The sequence below is a fragment of the Arachis stenosperma genome, chromosome 2 (assembly GCF_014773155.1).
Source record: "Arachis stenosperma cultivar V10309 chromosome 2, arast.V10309.gnm1.PFL2, whole genome shotgun sequence".
NCBI classification, from domain to species: Eukaryota; Viridiplantae; Streptophyta; class Magnoliopsida; order Fabales; family Fabaceae; genus Arachis; species Arachis stenosperma.
The window spans coordinates 80,984,663-80,995,690 of NC_080378.1; the positions used below are offsets into that span (position 1 = coordinate 80,984,663).

General features: G+C 39.5%; 1 non-coding gene across 1 annotated transcript; it reads left to right on the forward strand.

The window, feature by feature from the left end:
• The first annotated feature begins 1,877 nt into the window (after positions 1–1,877).
• Positions 1,878–1,984, forward strand: LOC130964355 (small nucleolar RNA R71). Its single transcript, XR_009080452.1, has one exon. It is a non-coding gene; the product is annotated as a small nucleolar RNA R71 (small nucleolar RNA).
• The last annotated feature ends 9,044 nt before the right edge of the window (positions 1,985–11,028 follow it).

The window sequence follows — 11,028 nt, forward strand, 5'->3', positions numbered from 1 at the left end:
TCTTTGTTGGCTCTTTGTTATTCTCCACAAGTTTCTTGGTTACTCCTTGGTTACCATCCACTAACATCTTTCCACTCCTTAGTTGCATGACTTTGCATTCTTCCTTTGGGTTAGGAATGGTGTCACTTGGTAGTGAGCTTGATGGTTTTTCAACAGAAATCTGTTTGGAGATTTGTCCAATTTGCCTTTCTAAGTTCTTCATGGAAGCTTCTTGGTTCTTTGTTGTCAATTCTTGGTTCTTCATCATTTTCTCCATGAGCAGCTCTAGATTAGTGATCCTCTGGGATTCTTGTGCGATGGGTTGGTTTTGGGGTGTTGTTGGATGATGGTAAGTGCTTTGGTTAGTTGGGTGGTTATTGGGTAAGTGATGGTTAGAGTTGGGGTAATTATTTTGTGGTTTTCTGTATGTATTTTGGTTAGTGTTTGGCTGGGGGTTGTGGTTTGTGCTTTTCCAATTGTTCTGACTTGAATTTCTTTGCCATGGTTGTTGGCTTTGATTGTGGTTGTCTCTCCATCTAAGGTTGGGATGGTTCTTCCAAGATGGATTGTAGGTATCACCATAGACTTCATTTGTTCCAGGATTTTGGTTGTGCATGTATTGAACTTGCTCTTGCTGTTGCTCCTCTTGAGTTTCTTCACTTTGCACCCATGTGGTTGATGGTTGGCTTGTGGCACTCACTGATGCTACTTGCAGGCCATCAATTCTTTTGGCCATTTGCTCAAACTGTTGTTGAATCTGCTGCTGCATCATCTTGTTCTGAGTTAGAATTGAATCCACTCCTTCCAACTCCATTACTCCTCTTCTTTGTGATGGTTGGCGTTGTCTTTGATGAGCAAAGAAATATTGGTTGTTGGCCACCATATCAATGAGGTTTTGAGCTTCCTCTGTAGTTTTCATGAGTTGTAATGAGCCTCCAGCTGAATGATCAAGTGCTTCTTGAGCCTTCAGAGTAAGTCCTTCATAGAAGTTTTGCAACTTATCCCACTCAGTAAACATCTCTGGTGGACATTTTCTCAGCAGTGCCTTATACCTTTCCCATGCTTCATATAAATTCTCAGCCTCCATTTGAGTGAATTTCTGCACCTCAGTCTTCAATCTTATGATCCTTTGAGGGGGATAAAATTTGGCAAGGAACTTGCTCACCAAGTCATCCCAAGTGTTGATACTCTCCTTTGGGAACGTTTCTAGCCATTGAGTGGCTTTGTCCCTGAGAGAGAATGGAAAGAGCAACAACTTGTAACTGTCAGGAGGCACACCATTGGTTTTGACAGTGTCACAAATCCTCAAGAAGGTGGATAAATGTTGATTCGGATCCTCCAATGGCCCTCCTCCAAAAGAACAGTTGTTTTGGACCAGTGTGATGAGCTGTGGCTTTAGTTCAAAGTTGTTTGCATTGACATTGGGGGGAAGAATGCTACTCCCACAATGTCTAGCATTTGCAAATGTGTAGGAAGCCAGTACTCTTCTTTGTTGTGGGTTATTGTTGGCCCCTCCTTCTGGTTGATTGGGATTTGATGGATCTCCTTCCATTTCTTGGAATTCCTCCTCAGATTCTTCTTCTCCAATGACGTTCTTCCCTCTTTCAGCTCTTCTTATTCTTCGAAGAGTTCTTTGTTCAATTTCAGAGAGAATAGGGGAGGCTCTTCCTGTACCTGACATACAAACACACAATAAGAAACACACAAATCCAGAAAACCAGTGAAACTTCAATCTATGGATAGAATGAAATTTTTTTGTTAGTTTAAGAAAAAATACAAACAGTTAGTGTGTTAGAGAAACAGAAAAGCAAAAGTGCTTGATCTAGACCTCCACTTCACTTAATCATTGTCAATCTATTTTAATCCCCGGCAACGGCGCCAAAAACTTGATGTGCGGAAAACGATCCGAAGGACACTTTCTAATCAATTGTTTGTATCTTTCCCAAGCTTCATAGAGGGATTCACCTTCCTTCTGTCTGAAGGTTTGGACTTCCACTCTAAGCTTACTCAATTTTTGAGGTGGAAAGAACTTTGCCAAGAAGGCATTGACTAGCTTTTCCCAAGAGTTCAGGCTTTCTTTAGGTTGTGAGTCCAACCATATCCTAGCTCTGTCTCTTACAGCAAAAGGGAATAGCATAAGTCTGTGGACTTCAGGGTCAACCCCATTGGTCTTGACAGTGTCACAGATTTGCAAGAATTCAGCTAAAAACTGATGAGGATCTTCCAATGGAAGTCCATAGAACTTGCAATTCTGTTGCATTAGAGAAACTAATTGAGGCTTAAGCTCAAAGTTGTTTGCTCCAATGGCAGGGATAGAGATGCTTCTCCCATAGATGTCGAGAGTAGGTGCAGTAAAGTCATCAAGCACCTTCCTTGCATTGTTGGCATTGTTGTTGTTTTTGGCTGCCATGGCTTCTTCTTGTTTGAAGAGCTCTGTTAGGTCCTCTACAGAGAGTTGTACTTTTGCTTCTCTTAACTTTCGTTTCAAGGTCCTTTCAGGTTCAGGGTCAGCCTCAACAAGAATGCTTTTGTCTTTGCTCCTGCTCATATGAAAGAGAAGAGAACAAGAAAATATGGAATCCTCTATGTCACACTATAGAGATTCCTTGAGGTGTCAGAGGAAAAGAAAAATAGAAGGAAGAGGTAGAAGAATTCGAACTTACCAAGAAAGATAGAGATCAAATTGTGCATTGAGGAGTAGTGTTAGTCCATAAATAGAAGGATGTGAGAAGAGGGGAAGAAATTTTCGAAAATTAAAGTGAATTAATTAAAAGAAATTTTGAAAAATGGTAATTGATTTTCGAAAAATAAGATTGGGAAAGAAATAAAGTGATTTTTGAAAAAGATTTTGAAATTAGAAATCAAAAAGATATGATTGAAAAATTAATTTTGAAAAAAATGTGATAAAAAGATATGATTGAAAAGATATAGTTTTAAAAAGATATGATTGAGAAGATATGATTTGAAAAGCAATTTAAAAAGATTTGATTTTGAAAAATTATGAAAACTTGAAAAAAAATTGAATTAAAAACAAAATCTTCCCTCTTGTGCCATCCTGGCGTTAAACGCCCAGAATGGTATCCATTCTGGCATTTAACGCCCAAAATGCTACCCTTTTGGGCGTTAAACGCCCAGCCAGGTACCCTGGCTGGCGTTTAAACGCCAGTTTTCCTTCCTCACTGGGCGTTTTGAACGTCCAGCTTTTTCTGTGTGATTCCTCTGCTGAATGTTCTGAATCTTCAATTCTCTGTATTATTGACTTGAAAAGACACAAATTAAAAATTTTGTTGGATTTTTAATAATGAGGAATAATCAAAATGCAACTAAAATCAAATAAACAATGCATGCAAGACACCACACTTAAAATGAGACACTAGACTCAACAAGAAACAAAAAATATTTTTGGTTTTAAGATTTTATAATTTTTTGGATTTTTTTTTCGAAAATTGAGTGGAAAAGAAAATAAAGAGATTCAAAGTTTTTAATAAGAATTCCAGGAATCATGCAATGTTAGTCTAAAACTTTAGTCTAAAGAAATTAGACATGGCTAGCCAAGCTTCAGCAGGACATTGCAATCAAGAGCTAAATTGATGAGAATCAATCAGCTTTGGTGATGATGAAAACATCACCTTGAAACTCTAGAATTCATTCTTAAAAATTCTGAAGAGAAATACCTAATCTAAGCAACAAGATGAACCGTCAGTTGTCCAAACTCAAACAATCCCCGGCAACGGCGCCAAAAACTTGGTGCACGAAATTGTGATCATCAATGGCGCCATCAACATGGTACGCTCAATTCCAATCTCAACTCTTTATCACAACTTTGCACAACTAACCAGCAAGTGCACTGGGTCGTCCAAGTAATAAACCTTACGCGAGTAAGGGTCGATCCCACGGAGATTGTTGGTATGAAGCAAGCTATGGTCATCTTGTAAATCTCAGTCAGGCGGATTCAAATGATCATGGAGGATGGATAATTAAAAGATGAATAAAACATAAAATAAAGATAGAGATACTTATGTAATTCATTGGTGAGAATTTCAGATAAGCGTATGGAGATGCTTTGTCCCTTCCGTCTCTCTGCTTTCCTACTGTCTTCATCCAATCCTTCTTACTCCTTTCCATGGCAAGCTGTATGTTGGGCATCACCGTTATCAATGGCTACAGTCCCGTCCTCTCAGTGAAAATGTTCAACGCGCTCTGTCACAGCACGGCGATTCAGCTATCGGTTCTCGATCATGTCGAAATAGAATCCAGTGCTTCTTTTGCGTCTGTCACTAACGCCCCACAATCGCGAGTTTGAAGCTCGTCACAATCATTCAATCCTTGAATTCTACTCAAAATACCACAGATAAGTTTTAGACCTTCCGGATTCTCTTGAATGCCGCCATCAATTCTAGCTTATACCACGAAGATTCTGATTAAGGAATCCAAGAGATAAACATTCAAGCCTTGTTTGCTTGTAGAACGGAAGTGGTTGTCAGGCACTCGTTCATAAGTGAGAATGATGATGAGCGTCACATAATCATCACATTCATCATGTTCTTGGGTGCGAATGAATATCTTAGAATAAGAATGAGCTGAATTGAATAGAAGAACAATAATAATTGCATTAATACTCGAGGTACAGCAGAGCTCCAGACCTTAATCTATGGTATGTAGAAACTCCACCGTTGAAAATACATAAGAACAAGGTCTAGGCATGGCCGAGAGGCCAGCCTCCCAAAGAGGGTTCAATGATAAAAACATGATCAAAAGATGAAAATACAATAGCAAAAGGTCCTACTTATAGAGAACTAGTAGCTTTAGGGTTTACAGAAATGAGTAAATGACATAAAAATCCACTTTCGGGCCCACTTGGTGTGTGCTTGGGCTGAGCATTGAAGCTTTCATGTGTAGAGACTTTTCTTGGAGTTAAATGCCAGCTTTTGTGCCAGTTTGGGCGTTTAACTCCCATTCTTGTGCCAGTTCCGGCGTTTAACGCCAAAATTCTTGAGCTGACTTGGAACGCCTATTTGGGCCATCAAATCTCGGGCAAAGTATGAACTATTATATATTGCTGGAAAGCCCAGGATGTCTACTTTCCAAAGCAATTGAGAGCGCACAATTGGGCTTTTGTAGCTCCAGAAAATTCACTTCGAGTGCAGGGAGGTCAGAATCCAACAGCATCTGCAGTCCTTTTCAGCCTCTGAATCAAATTTTTGCTCAGATCCCTCAATTTCAGCCAGAAAATACCTGAAATCACAGAAAAACACACAAACTCATAGTAAAGTCCAGAAAAGTGAATTTTAACTAAAAACTAATAAAAATATAATGAAAACTAACTAAAACATACTAAAAACATACTAAAAACAATGCCAAAAAGCGTATAAATTATCCGCTCATCAACATCCTCCTTTTGATGAAAAGAGATTTAGAACCCTTTATCATGCACTCCAGTTTGGGTTGATGGCTGACAAAGAAATCATTTATGAACTAGGCTTTCAAGTCACACGAACTGAGTGTCCAGAAATCACAGAGAAGGTGGAGCAACGTCGATGGGAGCTCCTCACCGATCCGATCACAAGGGTGAACGCAACTCTAGTGAGAAAGTTCTATGCAAATGCAGTTAGGCAAAATAAGGCGGATGAATCCTATACAAGTTTTGTGAGAGGAGTCATGGTGGATTTTAGTCCCATGACCATCATGAGAGTGCTGAAATTGCGAAGCATACCCTTTGCAGAGGAGAGCTATCACTCGAGAATGGACAACAAACCCAATTATGACCAGATTATACAGGATATATGTGTGCAAGGAGTAGATTGGGAAAGAGGCCCCAAGAGGAAGCCCAAATTTATAAAAAGAGGAGATCTCCTCCCTGAAGCTAAAGGTTGGTTCGAAATTGTAAGGAGATCCATCCTCCCAGCCGGAAACAACTCAGAGGTAAACCTTAAGAGAGCAACGATGGTGCAATGCCTAATGAAGGGAGGAGAGATCAAGGTTCATGAACTCATAGCCCAAGGCATTCGGAAGCTTGCTGAGAAGAGCAATTCTGGAGGAAGGTTAGGTTATCCCAGCACTATTCTCCGTCTTTGCAACCAGGCTAGGGTGACATTTGAGGATGAAAACCCCGAGTGGATAAAGGTTGGCATTTCCCTCACTTATCGTCGGATGCACGCTGCTGCAACTCCACTACCTCCACGAAGGGTAAGAAAGAGGACAGCCCATCAAGCGGAAGAAGAACAATATCCACAGGAGCAAACCCCAGCCACCTTAAGCATGCACCAATTACAAGAGGCTATTGATACCTTATCTATGCAATGCATGGAAAATCAAGGGGCACAAAGGGAGTTTCAAATGTAATTAATAGACCGCCAAGAAGAATCACTCTCTAGATGGATGAATCAGCAAGGGGAATGGCAAAAATAATTGATGGATCAACAATTGGAACAAGGGAGGCAATGGAGTGAATCCTTCCATAACTTGAACCAGAAGCAAGATCAACAACAAGAAGCCATCCAAAGGCTAATCAACATCCAAGCACATCAAGGTGCACACATTCATGAGATGCATAGAAAACAAAGAGAATAGGTAGATCTTTTCGATGAATACATAGCATTTTTGGAAGGAGTCTACATGAGTGAGATTAGATATCATGTGAATACCCAAGCCAGACTTAGGTATCTAGTCAGACAACTACCTGTTTTGCATCCAAGGATCACAAAATATGAGGATGTAAAGGATGAATTAGCACGAGTGGAGCGCGAAAGGGCCGAACAAAGTCATGAGTCAGTAAGGAAGGCACTAGAAGATTGGAAAATAGCTAGAACAAATCGGATGAGAGGAAGCACAAGCAGACAAATTGAACTTAAAAATGGCACGGGATCAGAAGAACATGAGCATACCAATAAGTGAAAGGTGGTGAAGTTCCTTCTTAGTTTTACCTTTTTCAAAGCTTTAAATAAGGAAAATTATGTATGAAATAGAACATGCTTCCATGGTAGCTTAGGATTTTCAATTCTACATTTAAGTTTCATTGCTTAGGTTAATGGTTATTGAGCTTAATGTCTCGAGTGTTCACTTTCACCTTTCTTACTTGTATGCTTGTCCTTTAAGTTAATCAAAAAGAAAATGTTATGAAAAGAACAAGAGTAGAGTTATTTTGTGAAGTAGGTTCTAAATGTTTGTGGTAGGATGATTAGTAAGCTAAGTTGGTTCACCAAACAAGGAAAGAAAGAAACTATCTATCCCAAGTCCTATGCTTGAAACACATCCTATGAGACAAACTCAACAATAAGATCCCAATAAGAAAAGAGAAGGAGCAATAAAAGTGAAGAAGAAAGAAACACAATAAGAAACAATGCTAGGCACCAAGGGTTTCAAAATTGAGGCATGTGTCTGTGGTGTTTATATGCAAGGGATATAGTTGGATGAATAAGCTCCTAGGGGTGCCTTATCACTTGGTAACTTGGATTAACTAATCCGGGATTATCAGCTGAAAGTTCACTATCAAGAGTAACCTTTGCTACAGAGCACTTAGTAACCCAAAGAGGTGCTGGACACCAAGGTCTCAAGAAAGAAAAATAACAAACCATGTGCTTGTGGTGTGAATGTATGAGGGAAAGAGACTTGAGGGAGTAAGTCCTTAGGGGTGTCTTAACACCTAGCACCTTGAACCAACTGGTTCGGGAGTGTTGGCTGAAAGCTTATCATAAAGAGTCTCCCTCTTACAGAGCACTTAGCCAAAAGAAGAAGGTAATAAACTTTGAAAAAGAAGGAAGGATCAACAAGAAAGGAGTCTCAAAGGATGCAATCAAGAAAGTGACCAAGGAATTGATAAAGGCTTGAAACCTAAAGGGAAAGAAACTAAGTTGCTATGCATGAAACCCCATAAACCAGGAATTCTACTTCTATTTTATCTTCTTGTTCTGTCATTTCATTCTTCCTATGTTTCAGTACTTGCTTAGGGACAAGCAAGCTTTAAGTTTGGTGTTGTGATGTCAGGGCATCTAGACTAGTTTCACTGACCTTTTCTTTACTGTTTTAGGGTAGTTTCATGCATTTTCTTAGTGAATAAGGCAAGTTTTGGATGAAAATACACTTACACCTTGATTCAAGTAACTATTGTGAATTTCATATGATTTCATGAGGATTTTGCTAGAATTGCATGATAAATTGATGATGCATAATCTCATGACTTTGGCTAGAGCTTTGATGCACTTTATTTGCTTGATTTCAGGGCAAAAGAAGCAAGGAAGAACCACATTAGTACTCACGTTAATCTAGTTAACGTGAACACTAACGTGGAATGGTATATAGCTTGCAACGTTAATGAGAAAAGTGATCACCAATAACGCCTGCGAAGCCATCAGTAGCTCACGTTACTTGCCACGTTAACTAAGTTAACGTGGTAGTTAACGTGGAGACAAAAGAGAACTCCAACGTTAGGGGAAAACGTGAACACAATAACGTTCTGCTCCAACATTAGTGGTAAAAGTGAACACCACTAACGTTCCAAAACTTGGCAATGAGCCACGTTAAGAGTCACGTTAACTTAGTTAACGTGAACTCTAACGTGGAAGAGAAGAACAATGCCAACGTTAGTGACACTCACCTTTGTCACTAACATTGGATCAACTAGCATTGTCTACGTTAGTGGTCACGTTAAGACCACTAACGTGAGAGTTAACGTGGAGTTGAGGATTGATGAGCCAACGTTAGTGACACTCACTTTTGTCACTAACGTTGGAAGATGGCATTCTCTACTACGTTAAGAGTCACGTTAACTTAGTTAACGTGAGCTCTAACGTGGAGAGTAGGGGCATTTGGAGTGTTAGTGACAAAGGTAAGTGTCACTAACACTCTCGAAGGTGAAGCATATCCACGTTAAGAGCCACGTTAGTTACACTAACGTGAACTCTAACGTAGGGACAAAAGGCACATAGCAACGTTATTGGGAAAGTTGAGTCCCAATAACGCTTGCGAAAGGGGTATAAGCCAACGTTATTAGGAAAAGTGAGTCCCAATAACGTTAGCAAAGATTTAGAAGGCAACGTTAGTGGTCACGTTAGTGCCACTAACGTTGGAGTTAACGTGAGGTATTTGAGGGTGGAACGTTAGTGGAAAAAGTGATTGCCACTAACGTTCTCGAACCCACAATGTCACTTAACGTTAATCTCACTAACGCCCATGCCTAATTCATACTTCTCTGCAAGCTGGGCCCACTAAAGATTAGAACTACTTCAACTCAAGATCCTGAGCCCACATCCAAGACTTGAAGAACTCACTAGAAGATCAAGAGGAGTAGTATATATAGGAGTAGTTTTGAACTATAGAGAAGCTTGGCACTTTGGAGAACTACCTCTGTATATTTACTTTTCTGCACTTTTAGCATGGATTCTTCTTTTCTGCCATTTTTTATTTCTAGAGCTATGAACAACTAAACCCCTTTCATTGGATTAGGGAGCTCTGTTGTAATTTGATGGATCAATTATAGTTTTCATTCTTCTTCTTCTTTCTTTTCTCTTGATCTTACTAGAAAGCTTTCGATCTTCATCTAATTGGATTGTTATATTGGGAAAGAAACTCTCCATAACTGGATCTCCTCTGAGCCTTAGAAAAGGGATGAAGAGATCATGCTAGAAATACTTTCTCATGTTGGACCAAATTGGGGTTTGGGCAGATATAGTGACATGTAATCTTCCCAACACTTTGATTTGGAAATACATGTGGTATAATCAGTGACCACACTTCATCTCTTCCCATGAGCAATTAAATCAAGGAATTGGGCAATTGTTCAAGCTTAGAGAGATTGGATTACCAAGGAATTGGGATCCAATCACTTAAGATTGCCAAGGAGATCAATGAATGCATTGATTGAGGAAGAGATGAGAATGAACTTGATCCGGAGAATGTAACATCTCCTGAACCCAATGATTTCCCCATTTCTGATCTTACCCATTCTCTTTACTTTCTGTCATTTATTTTCATGCTCATTGCCCCAAATTCCCATTTAAGATTCTGCACTTTATTTTCTGTTATTTACTTTCCTGCCATTTAATTTTCTGCAATTCTCAACTACATCCTGTTTAGCTCAACTAGCATAATCTTCCAATTAAAATTGCTTGACCAATCAATCCTTGTGGGATTCGACCTCACTCTATTGTGAGTTTTTACTTAATGACAATTCGGTATACTTGCCGAAGGGAAATTTGTTGAGAGACAAGTTTTCATGCATCAGCCATGCCTAGACCTTGTTCTTATGTATTTTCAACGGTGGAGTTTCTACACACCATAGATTAAGGTATGGAGCTCTGCTGTTCCTCGAGTATTAATGCAAAGTACTAGTGTTCTTATATTCAATTCATGCTTATTCTTATTCTAAGATATTCATTCGCACACAAAAACATGATGAATGTGATGATTATGTGACACTCATCACCATTCTCACTTATGAACGCGTGATTGACAACCACTTCCTTTCTACATGAAGACAAGCTTGAATGTATATCTCTTGGGTTTCTAATCAATGATTCACATTGACTCCCCTCTGACAATGGGGCATCTGAATCCGAGATTGGAGTCTTCGTGGTATAGGCTAGAATCCATTGGTAGCATTCTTGAGATCCAGAAAGTCTAAACCTTGTCTGTGGTATTTCGAGTACGATCTGGGATGGGATGACTGTGACGAGCTTTAAACTTGTGACTGTAGGGTGTAGTGACAGACGTAAAAGGATAGTAAATCCTATTCCTACACGATTAATAACCAACAGCTGATTAGCCATACGATATCTGTGCATGGTATTTTTCATCCGAGACTAGCAATCCGACAGTTGATTAGCCGTACAAAAATCGTAGAGGACCATTTTCACTCAGAGGACGAGAAGTAGCCATTGACAACGGTGACACCCAACATACAGCTTGCCATGGAAAGGAGTATGAAGGATTGGATGAAGGCAGTAGGAAAGCAGAGATTCAGAAGGAATAACGCATCTCTATACACTTATCTGAAATTCTCACCAATTAATTACATAAGTATCTCTATCTTTATTTTATGTTTATTTATCTTTT